Here is an 11,064-nt window from a genome sequence, read left to right on the forward strand (position 1 = left end):
CGACCACGATGGAGAAAAAGAAAGCTGGAAAGGGAGATCTGAAGTGTAAGAGTGAAGAGCTCTTTTATAATGTTAAACAAGGTGTTCTAGAAAAACATTTTCTCTGAAATTTCCCAAAATAAATTTGATCATGATAAAAAGCATTCTCTGTGCAATAAGTACAGCAACTCTAAGACAAAAGTAACACACACAACAAAAGTAATGAGCAATGACTAAGGAACAAAAGAGCTGATCACAGTTTTCAGTTAAAATGAAAAAAGGGCAGGGACAGTGGCTCATGCCTGTAATCCCAGCAGTTTGGAAGGCCGAGGTAGGAGTATTGCTTGAGTGTAGAAGTTCAAGATCAGCCTGGGCAGCATAGTGAGCCCTAATTTCTACAAAAAACAAAACAAAACTAAACAAAAAACAAAATCAGCCAGGCATTGCAGTGTGTACTTGTAGTCTCAGCTACCTGGGAGGCTGAGGTGGGAGGATTGCTTGCGGCCCTGGAGGTAGGGACTGCAGTGAGCCATGATTGTGCCAATGTACTCCAGCCTGGGTAACAGTGAGACCCTGTCTTTAAAAAACAAGTAAAATAAAAGGATACAAAATAAAAACAAGTAAAATAAAAGGCTACAAAAAAAAAAAAAGAAAAATTATTTTAAAGGAAAAAAAAAATCAAGTGACTTCATTGACAATTGGGTACACATTTCGTAAACAGTTCATAACAATTCTCCAACATTATCTTTGAGGCATCTTATCTAGTTATGGGATGGGAACCCTGTTAAAAATAACTGTACCTGACCATCACACAGGGAAAAGAAAATACCTAGGTATAGAAGCAAACTTTTTTTTTTTTGACATTTCATAGTGGTGTGGCAGGTGTTATGTTTCAGGAACAGGCTGTTTAACAAGTCAAATGCATATCATTCCCTCTTAAGCATTAACTCTTTCAAAGCAATGAAATTATAATTTTTGGCTTGAAATGGTGGTTTCTTCTATATTTGATTTCTCGGTTTTCTTAGTAGATATTACTGTCTCCTGTAATATTTCTTCAAAACTTTCCCCTAACTGGGAGGTCTTCTTAGAGGCTAGCTTAGATGCCTTCTCCTCCTCTTCTTTCTTAAGTGATAGGCCAGTGGATGAGATTTTGAAGGCTGTTAGAACTGAGGAATCTAGATGCGAGCAGATAACTCAGATTGGGAAGTGATTCAGTCCCAAAATGCTTAACCCACTGGTGCTAAAACGTGTCTCTTCGCCTTCCAGCAGTTTCCTGTAAGCTGCTATCTCAATATCAAGAGCCATTTTGACACTGAGCAAGTCCTGGTATTCCCGAAGGTGGCGTGCCATCTCACTCTCGGTGTTCCTCAGATCATTCTCTAGCTGCCCAATGCTATCCTGGTAGCCAGCCACCTCGGCATTGTGTCGCTCCTCCAGCTGCAGGATCTGCCTCTCCAAGGACTCGGCCCCGCGCAGGCCGTCGATCTCGATAGTGCACACCTGCAGCTGGCGCCGGTACTCGTGGATCTCCTGGCGGCTGGCTCGGATGGCCTCGGTGCTGCGTGCAGCCTGCTCGTTCAGGTTGGCGAACTTGGACTTGTACCATTCCTCTGCGGACTGCAGGTTCTTAGCAGCCAGGGACTCATACTGGGTGCGGATCTCCCTCAGCGACGAGCTCAGGTCTGGTTTAGCCACAGCCACGTCCACCTCGGCCGTGGCCTGTGCCGACGCCTGCAGCGTGGCCAGCAGCTCGGCTACTTCCTCGTCGTGCACTTGGCGCACGAAGGTCAGCTCGTTCAGCAGCGACTCCACCTTCTTCTCCAGGTCCAGGCGGGCCAGCGTGGCATCGTCCACGTCGCGCTGCTGCGCCTTCGGGACCCACTCGGCACCTCTGCGTCGGAGGCTCTCCTCCTTGCAGCGTGCCGGCAGCCGCTGCACCTCCTAGGCCAGCCCATCGCGCTCCAGCAGGGCCTGAGCGTGCGCGGAGCGCGCCTCCTCCAGGTGCGCGCGCAGGTCGCGCGGCTCACGCTGGAAGAACTCGCCGACGCGCGACGGCTCGACGTGGCGCTGCCTCAGCGCCGCCAGCTTGGCCTCCAGCGCGCGGTTCTGAGTCTCCAGCAGCTGCACCTTCTGGATGAACACCGCGAAGTGGTCATTGAGTCCCTGCAGCTGCTCCTTGTTGGTGCGCGCCGCCGCCTGGCTCAGGTCCAGCCCGTCGGACGCCGGTGGCCGGCCATAGGCCAGGCTGAGGCCGAGCGACGAGGCCGAAGAGCAGGCGGTTGAGGAGGCCACATTGCAGCGGGACAGCGACTGCGAGCGGAAGCCGCCGGCCCGGGAGAGGCGCGCGGACAGGCGGGAGCCGTCCACGAACGTCTTGCGGTAGGAGGAGGAGGAGCACAGGTAGGGCTCCAAGCCGGGCGTGCAGCTTCGCCTGGAGATACAGAAGAAAGGAGAGGTGCGGCAGGCAGGGCCAGAAGCAAACTTTTAAACTGGCTGAACCCTTGAAAGATGACAGAGGCAGATGTCCCAGTTCCCCTCCAGGGGTAACTGATGTGGGGATATTACTGCCCTTTTGTGTCAACTAAACATACATCTATGTTCACAGTAGATGCATTAGCTGAGGAGCAGGCATCTTCTAGGCGCCAGCGCCAGCTAAGAACCAGCTTGCTTTGTAGAGCTAGCTCTGGCTGGCAAATGGTGTATCCATAGATAAACCATAAAGCACTTTGGTCAATTTTCTATTAGTGGACCTTTCAGTTCATTGTAAACTTTTGTTGTTATAAAAATGCTGTGTACTTAGCCTAATCATTTTCTCAGGATAAATACCTAAAACAAGAATTGCTTCGTGAAAACGTTTTCCCATTTTTAAGTTTACAGAGCTCCTCAGACTTTAATGTGCGTATGAAACACTTGGAGATGTTGTTAAAATGCTAAAATGCAGGTGGGATTTAGTGGATATAAGGTGGGTCTGAAATTGTTTCTCGCAAGCTTCCAGGTGATGCCAGGTGTACCCTTAGACCATATTTTGAGTTGCAAGTTTCTAATATGCTGTGTCAAGTTGCCTTCTATGAAGTAGATAGGTTTTAATGGTATCTTATGTTTACAAGGTGTTTTCAGTTGTAAAAATACTTACACATATGTTAATTCATTTACCAGTTCAGTACCATAGGTCTTACCACACATTCATCTTTTATGCATGTGGAAATAAGCTTGGCTTAGCTACCAGAAAATTTAAGAATAAACAAGATGTCAATGAACTTCTTAAAGCCATGTCACATAAAGGGCCACTGAAGAAACTTCTGATGTTTAGCCTAGAGGATATATCGAAAACCCCATGATAATTGCCTTCAAGAAGGTTGCTATATGGAAGAGGTCATACAAGCCTATTTTGGGTAGGGACAAAAGTCTCTCTAGGACTACATATGTCAATGGTACGGAAAAACTGAGTTTGTGTCAATGTGAGGAGGAACTTTCTAGCCAACCAAACTGTACAAATATAGAGTGAGATGTTTTGTAAGGTAATGAACTCCTTATCACTGTAAATATTCAAACAGAGGTTAGACGACCACTTGTTAGTGGATAAGAGAGGAATTCAGGCAGCACTAGAAAGTGGAGTAATGTCACTAGCTGCAAGAGTCTAGGGTCTGAGAGCTAAAATCTTACTATCGATTAAAGTTTTAAGATAAACATAAAAATGCTGAGAAGAATTAAATGCTGTTGGTATTTTGTGCATAATCTAATTTTTATGTGCATGCTTGTGCCTTTTAATTTTTTAATCAAAAATGAAGTCATCTACCTACTACTTGTAACCAGCTTGTTTCATAACATGTTATTTTCCTGTGTCATTAAATAATTACCTCAAAAAATGCTGAGAAGACTGGATTTGAAAGTACTCAGGTTACTGTAGGGGAATGAGAGGGCATTGGCCTCCTTCACTGCTCTGCATGGTTAGGGGTCCCGTAGTCACCCCCTTGACCTATTTCTGGACGAGTCCAAGCTCTCTTATTGTGTATACTATCATGAGAACAATATACGTATTAGCCCTGGTATCTCTTCCTCCATTTTTAACTTTCTGCTACATATTTCAACAGAAAATGCCTTTTTTTTTTTTGTATGAACTCATCTGTATTTCCAGTGTGACGTATATAGTTCCATCACTTCTGTGTGTCCTCTCTATTTTTGGGGGCAGTTCTTTTTAGAAATAATCCCTACAAAGCTTCTGAATCAAGAGTGAACTGAGCAGGCAGATTTGCTACCCCTTTCAAAAATCTCATTAAAGTGGTAACAAAGTTATACAAAAGGACTAAATCCATGAGAACCTTGAGAGAGGAAGGTGTTCTGTGCATCAGATTTTTATAAAAACAGTTTTATTATGATATAATTCATATATTATAAACTACATCAACTTGAAATGTAAAATTCAATGGTTTGGAGTTGTACAAATATTCAGAGTTTTACAATCACCACAATCAACATTAGAACATTTTCATCACCCCCTGCCCCCACAAAGAAAAACTCCTATATCTGTCAGCAGTCTCTCTCCATTTTGCTTCAACCTTCCCCCACTTCCACCCCTTGGAAACCAATTTACTTTCCATCTCTATAGATTTGCCTATTCTGAAATTTTATATAAATGAAATTATACAATATTTTTTAAACTGGATTCTCTCAGTTAATGTTTCCAAGATTCACACATAGTGCAGCATGTATCAGTGCTTCATTCCTTTTTTATTGTTCAATAGTATTTTATTGTATAAATACCATATTTTATTTATCCAGTCATCAGTTGATAGACATTTGAGTTCTTTCTAGTTTTTGGCTATCAAGAAGAATAATGCTTCTATCTAAATTCATATGCAAGTTTTTGTGTGGACATATGTTTTCGTTTATCTTCGGTATATACTTAGTAGTGGGATTGCTGGGTCATATGGTAATTCTATCTTTGGCATTTTGATTAACTGCCAAACTGTTTATAAAGCACATTTAACGTTTTTTATTCTCACCAGCAATGTAGGAGGGATCCAATTTCTTCACATTCTTTCTCTCTTTTTGGTTATATCCCTTCTAGTGGATTTGAAGTAGTGTCTCATTGTGGTTTTGTTTACATTTTCCTATTACTGACCATCTGGCTAATGATATTGACCATCTTTTAATATACCTGTTGGCCATTTGTATATCTTCTTTGGGGAAATGTCTATTTAGATCCTTTGCCCACTTCGTCTTTCTACTGAGCTGTGAGAATTCTTTAAATATTCTAGATACATTTCTCTTATCAGAGAAATGATTTGCAAATATTTTCTGTCTTTCTAGGCATTGTCTTTTAACTTTCTTGATGGTGTCCTCTGAAGTACAAAAGTTTTAATTTTGATAAAGTACATTTTATTGTTTTTATTTTGTTTGTGCTTTTGGTAGCATATCTAAGAAGTCTTCACCTACTTGTGGACTAGATTTCAATGAAATTTCTGAAACATGGAATTTGGATGGGAGCATCTTGACAAACCAGAGTAGAAACCATGCCCCAGAATAGATGAGAAGCCTGGAGCAGAGATGGGAGGTATTCTTACCAGTAGAAGCTGTGAGAGGCTCCATAATCCCTACCATTTATGTAGTACTTATTATTTACCAGGCACTAAGTTTTACCTGGATTAAGTTGCTTGTTACCACAATCTTATGAAAAGTAAATCTTGTTAGCTGCATTTTTTGAGTGAGAAAGTTGATACCCAGAAGAAGTAAGTAAAATGCTGAAAATCAACCCAAGAAGGAGGGTATTAAATCTAGGTCATCTGTGTATGACGTGCTCCTAATCACTGCATCAGACAAACTCTGAGGGAGTATGTGTAGTAAGAGGAGTAGGTTGTGGGATGTTAATCCCAGTAATTAATTAAATGAGAGCTTATGTAACAGCTGGGATAATTTTTCTTCCTTCATGCTTCTACCCATTACCTCCCAGTGTGGGGATTGGGAGCAGGAGTATTTGCCTCCAGAATTAGTTCCAATTAACAGAGGAAAATTCAAGGTCATATATGTGAATCAAGGCATTATTATCACAAAATTTTTGAAGCATATGCATTCTTGTTCAGCTTGCTTTTTTGCTCATTGTTTTGGTGAGATCTATTTTCTAATTTAAGCAACTTTATTTTATTCTTATTTTGTGAAAAACTGCTTTACATAAAAATATAATTTATTTAGCTCTTTCTCGTTGATATTTATATTTCCATTTTTTTCTAATACAATACTGCCAGAAACATTCTTGTACTTGTTTACTTGTGCACCCATTCAAGAGTTTCTCCAGAGTACATGCCCAGCTGTGGAATGGCTAGGTTGTGGAATATGCATATTTTCAACATTGCTAGATGGTGATACATTGTTTTCTAACATGTTAGTACCAATTTATGCTCCCTGCAACAGCGAAGGATTCTTTTTGCTTCTCGTTCTATCTGATACATGATATTGTCAGGGTTTTATAATTTATTTGCTGATTTTTAGATGTGAAAATACATTTTATTATGGATTTAAATTGCATTTCCTCGATTACTAGTCAATGCTATGAATTAAGAAAAACTTGGAAATAGTAATACAATACAGAGAATAACTTACAGTTGATACAAGAATTGGTAGAATTGGCTTCTCTCTCTCGCTCTCTCTCTTTTTTTTTTTTTTTTGTTTGGAGACAAGACTCACTCTGTTGCCTCAGTTGGAGTACAGTGGCGTGATCACAGCTTATTGCAGCCTTGACGTCCCAGGCTCAAGTGATCTTCTATCCTCAGCTTTCTGAGTAGCTAGGACCACAGGCACATGCACATGCCTGGCTATTAAAAAAAAATTATTTATAGATACAAGTTCTACCCATGTTGCCCAGGTTGGTCTTGAACTCCTGGTCTCAAGTGACCCTCCTGCCTTAGACTCCCGAAGTGTTGAGATTACAGGCATGAGCCACTGTGCCTGGCCAGAATTGGCTTCTCTTATAGGCCATATACTTAAATTAGACCTTAGAGTCTCTCACTAGGTCAACTTTTTGCTTAGCTTCTAGGAGGCACTAACCTTGAATTGAAGGCCAAATTGCCTGCAAAACCCAGAGACCAAGTTCACCAACGTCCACTTCATGTGCTGCCTAAGGATTATCCCATTCTCCATTCAGCTGATGATGACAATTTAATATTCAGGGAAAATCCATGCTCATAAAAAGAATGTCTTTAGTCTTTATGGTCAGGACAGAACATAAAAATAGGTTAATAGTATGTGAATATAATAGAAAACAGTACACAAGGTGCAATGGCTCATTCCTGTAATTCTAGCACTTTGGGAGGCTTAGGCAGGAGGATCGCTTGAGTTCAGGAATTTGAGACCACCCTGGGCAACATAGGGAGACCCCATCTCTACAAAGCAAATGAAGTGAAGCAAAACAAAAAAACCAAAAAACAAAACTGGTAGATTGTTAGAATGACAGTAGGGATATCCCAAAGTTGGATTTAGAACGCCTCAACACCACGTAGGTGACTCCAATAGCTGGAGCATATTGTGCTGCCAAGGTCAATATTATTCTACTCCATTCTTTTCTCTCAGAGAAGGACTTTCTTCATATTCCTTTAGCTGTGTTTTCTTTTCTACTTTAGTATCCCAGAAGTTAAATTATAAGTAAACACAAACTCACAGAAGTTACTCAAAAACTGGTTTTAAGCATACATTGGTTTAGCTCCAGATTTACAAAAAATCAAAACCAAACAGAAAATCAAGGCTAAACATTTTACTGGGTCTGCATGATCTTAGTTTTGCTAAAACACTCAATTTTTATTTCAAAACAAAAAGATTTGCTTTTACAAATACAGTTGAATGTGTGTGAACTGATTCATGTGTAAGGTAATTCATTGAAGCAAAATAATAAGATTGAAAATGCTGGGACTTAGAAACTAATACCCAAATATATGGCACTTTAACAAGCTGAACTGAGGAAGATGACTGGATCTTTCTGACCTTCCCTCTCTTCCAGTATCTCAATCCTCTGACCTTTCCTCTTTCCCTGTATCTCAATCCTCTGTATCCCCGCTCTGCAGTTCCCTTACCTGCCTAAAGTCTACACTTGGCAAAGAATAAATCAATTACCTTTGGTCCCTTCCCTGAGTTTTCATTAACTGAACTCATACTGCAGGAAGACTGACTGAAGTCTGTCAACACACCTGGACAGACTTGTTTGTGCTGTGGGTCCAGCATACTTTATTCTAGGCCATTGGTTCTTCAAGCCCATTGGGTTCCTCTAAAAATCATAGTCCCCCTAAAGTCATCCACACTTTCTCATCTCACTGTCATCTAAGAAAAGGGTATATAAGTGTCTATACCCCATTTCATGCTGGGATAATCATTCTGTGATTTTCACCCCTACTCTTGTGGAAGTCAATAAATTTGTATATATTTTCTTCTATTAATATGTCCTTTGTCAGTAGATTTTTAGCAAATCTTCAGATTGCAAGGGGGGATTTTCCCTCAACCCTCCAAAAACTAACAAAATGTCTATCAATAGAATATTGAGTCCATATCTTATAGTACATCTCTACAACTGAATTCAAACATGCAATTTTGAAAAAAAGACACAGTTCTCTATATATTAGTTGCCAAGGTATTTTATTAAATAAGCAAGATACAGAACAGCATATACATAATGGTATACTTTGTGTAAAAAAAAAAGGGAAATACATTTTAATTTTCTCATATCTGCATAATTAAATAATGAAAAATATTCAAGAAATTAGTAAGAGTGGACACTTGATAGGATCGGGGGTGGGGACTGAAGAGGGCAACATCCAGACAGAGAGAGGCTGTGTGAAAGTAAGATTTTTCACTGAAAAAAAAATTTTTTTGAATGATGAGAACATGTAACTGTTAAAACAATGGCACAGACATAACACTTATTGTTAGCCCATGAGCAATAAAGCATCAACATTTGGGTTGATTCTCTAATTTCAGGCTTGCCTAAGTAAAGTATCTGAGCACTTGTCTTACATGTCATTACTGAAATGATAGAGGAATGAACAAAGTGACAAAGGGAAGATCTGACCCATAGGCAAATCACAGTTGCCCACTCAGACACTGATTGTGCTTGTCAAAACAACAGTTTTTCAATTTCAGAATATTCTAAGTTCTAGTCTTCACAAAACATTTGTTGTGCATAAGTGCTCATGATTAACCATCTAATTTAGAATGCCCTGCCTCCATTTCCATCTATCAAATTTCACTCATTTTTTTTCTGATTATCTCAGCCAGGAGTTAAAACACACTGTTGCTACTATTGAAATGTAGCCTGCACAAATTCCTCTTATGTGCTGTACATCTTAGACTTCTTTTACACTTACTGACTCCCGTTGTTTCTATCAATTTAGTTTGTTTCAAGCTTGTCTTCTTATCTCTATTATTCCTGCTGCTATTATGATTCAGAAACTTACCACTTCTTAGTGAAATTCTTGATTGTCTCCCCACTCTCCGTCTTGACCCACCACAACTGTCCTCTCCAACCACTTCTATCCCTCCCCCTACCAATTCATTCTTTACGCTACAGCTGAAATGGAGAGAACTTCAGATTAAAAATGGTGGACTGAACGCACATTTTCCTCTGCTTCCTGTTGAAATCTCACTTAAGTTAGAGTTTTTTTTTTTTTTTTTTTAAAGGCATAAGCTTATAGGATAAATGAAGTAAGAGATTGAGATTATAGTGGAGAAGAAATGTCAACACATTATTTGAAGATGAGAAATGAGTTGATGACTCATCAGAAAAGAGAAAGCTAACACCAAAGACTTGCAAATGGGATGCTAACATGAAAAACGTGAATGCATGCTGGATGATTTTAAGAGAGCTTAGTGAGTGATTGGAGGCAAAGATGTTGGTAATGGGACATAACAGAGGAGTTGATTGAAAGTCTAAGAAATAGATATTTCTCAACCCTATTCTGCAGACAACTGAGACTGACCTTCTTTCATCCTGGATGGAGACTGGAGGTTTGATCTTTGTAACAATTGAACAGGTAAAATTTCAGATTTCATAATATAAAAAGGACTCAAAACCAAGGCACTTCATCATGAAATTTCAGAACCCCGGAGATAAAGAGATCCCATAACTTTTCAGAAAAGGAAATACAAGTCACGTAAAGGACAGAAAATAGAATGAACAATGGGCTTTTAACAATACTGAAGCTCAAAGACAGTGATTTTAAAAGTCTAAGGTAGTATCATTTTCAGCTTATACATTTACATTTAGCTGAATTACTAATCAAATGTGAGGATGAAAGTAATATATTTCAGGTATATAAGAGATATGACACATACTTTTTATTGGCTACCCAAAAGTTTCCGAGTTCTTGTTCCTCTTTTTACCTTCCACTATAGGCTGGGAAAAATTATTTATCATTATTTCAGATGCCCTTGTACTTAGAATTCACCATGTAGTCTCCATTCTGGCCAATGAAATATAAACAGAATTCTCCCAGTGGATCTCTAGAAAACCTTTTGATCCCTTCCTCTCTCCCTTCTCATTTCCTTGTTTCTATCTATCTACCTATCTACATGCCCACCTACCTACCTGTTACCTATTTCTCTGGACATTGCTTATCTTTATCTTGTTTTCATGAAATTAGCATATTTTACAATATTCCTTATTTAGTGGTGCCCTCTCCTGAAAAAGTAGAAAAGTTTAGATATTTAAGTTTTATTTTTGTTTATTAGTTTTAATGATGATGATTGGGGAAGGGTTGTGGATCCTCCAATTTTATCGTTCTTTTTTGTCTTATAGGACCCTAATTTTTTTCCTTTTTTCCTTCTTTCTCCCTTTACTGCCAAATTGCCAAAGGGCTTGTCTTCCTTCCTTTTGCCTTTTCTTTTCTCACTGAGAGCTATGTATTTCAAAGACCGACTTTTAAGATGTAGTCTATCCTTTTAAATCTCATCTGTCCCTTTTTATTGCATCAGTTCTTTTCAGTAGTGGTGCCTGGTCCTTTAAACAGCTAGTATTTGAAATTACTATCTAGTTGCCTATACTCTGACTTGCTTAATGCTTTTTAATGTAAACTAAAAAGTTTACATTAAACTTTTTAATGTAAACTA

At 39.5% G+C, this 11,064-nt stretch overlaps 1 pseudogene; it reads right to left on the bottom strand.

The window, feature by feature from the left end:
* Window positions 1-844: 844 nt before the first annotated feature.
* Window positions 845-5,469, bottom strand: LOC116559957 (annotated as a pseudogene).
* Between the last annotated feature and the right edge of the window lie 5,595 nt (window positions 5,470-11,064).

The sequence above is a fragment of the Sapajus apella genome, unplaced genomic scaffold (genome assembly GCF_009761245.1).
Source record: "Sapajus apella isolate SASKATOON/1434 unplaced genomic scaffold, GSC_monkey_1.0 scaffold25, whole genome shotgun sequence".
In the NCBI taxonomy this organism is placed as follows: Eukaryota; Metazoa; Chordata; class Mammalia; order Primates; family Cebidae; genus Sapajus; species Sapajus apella.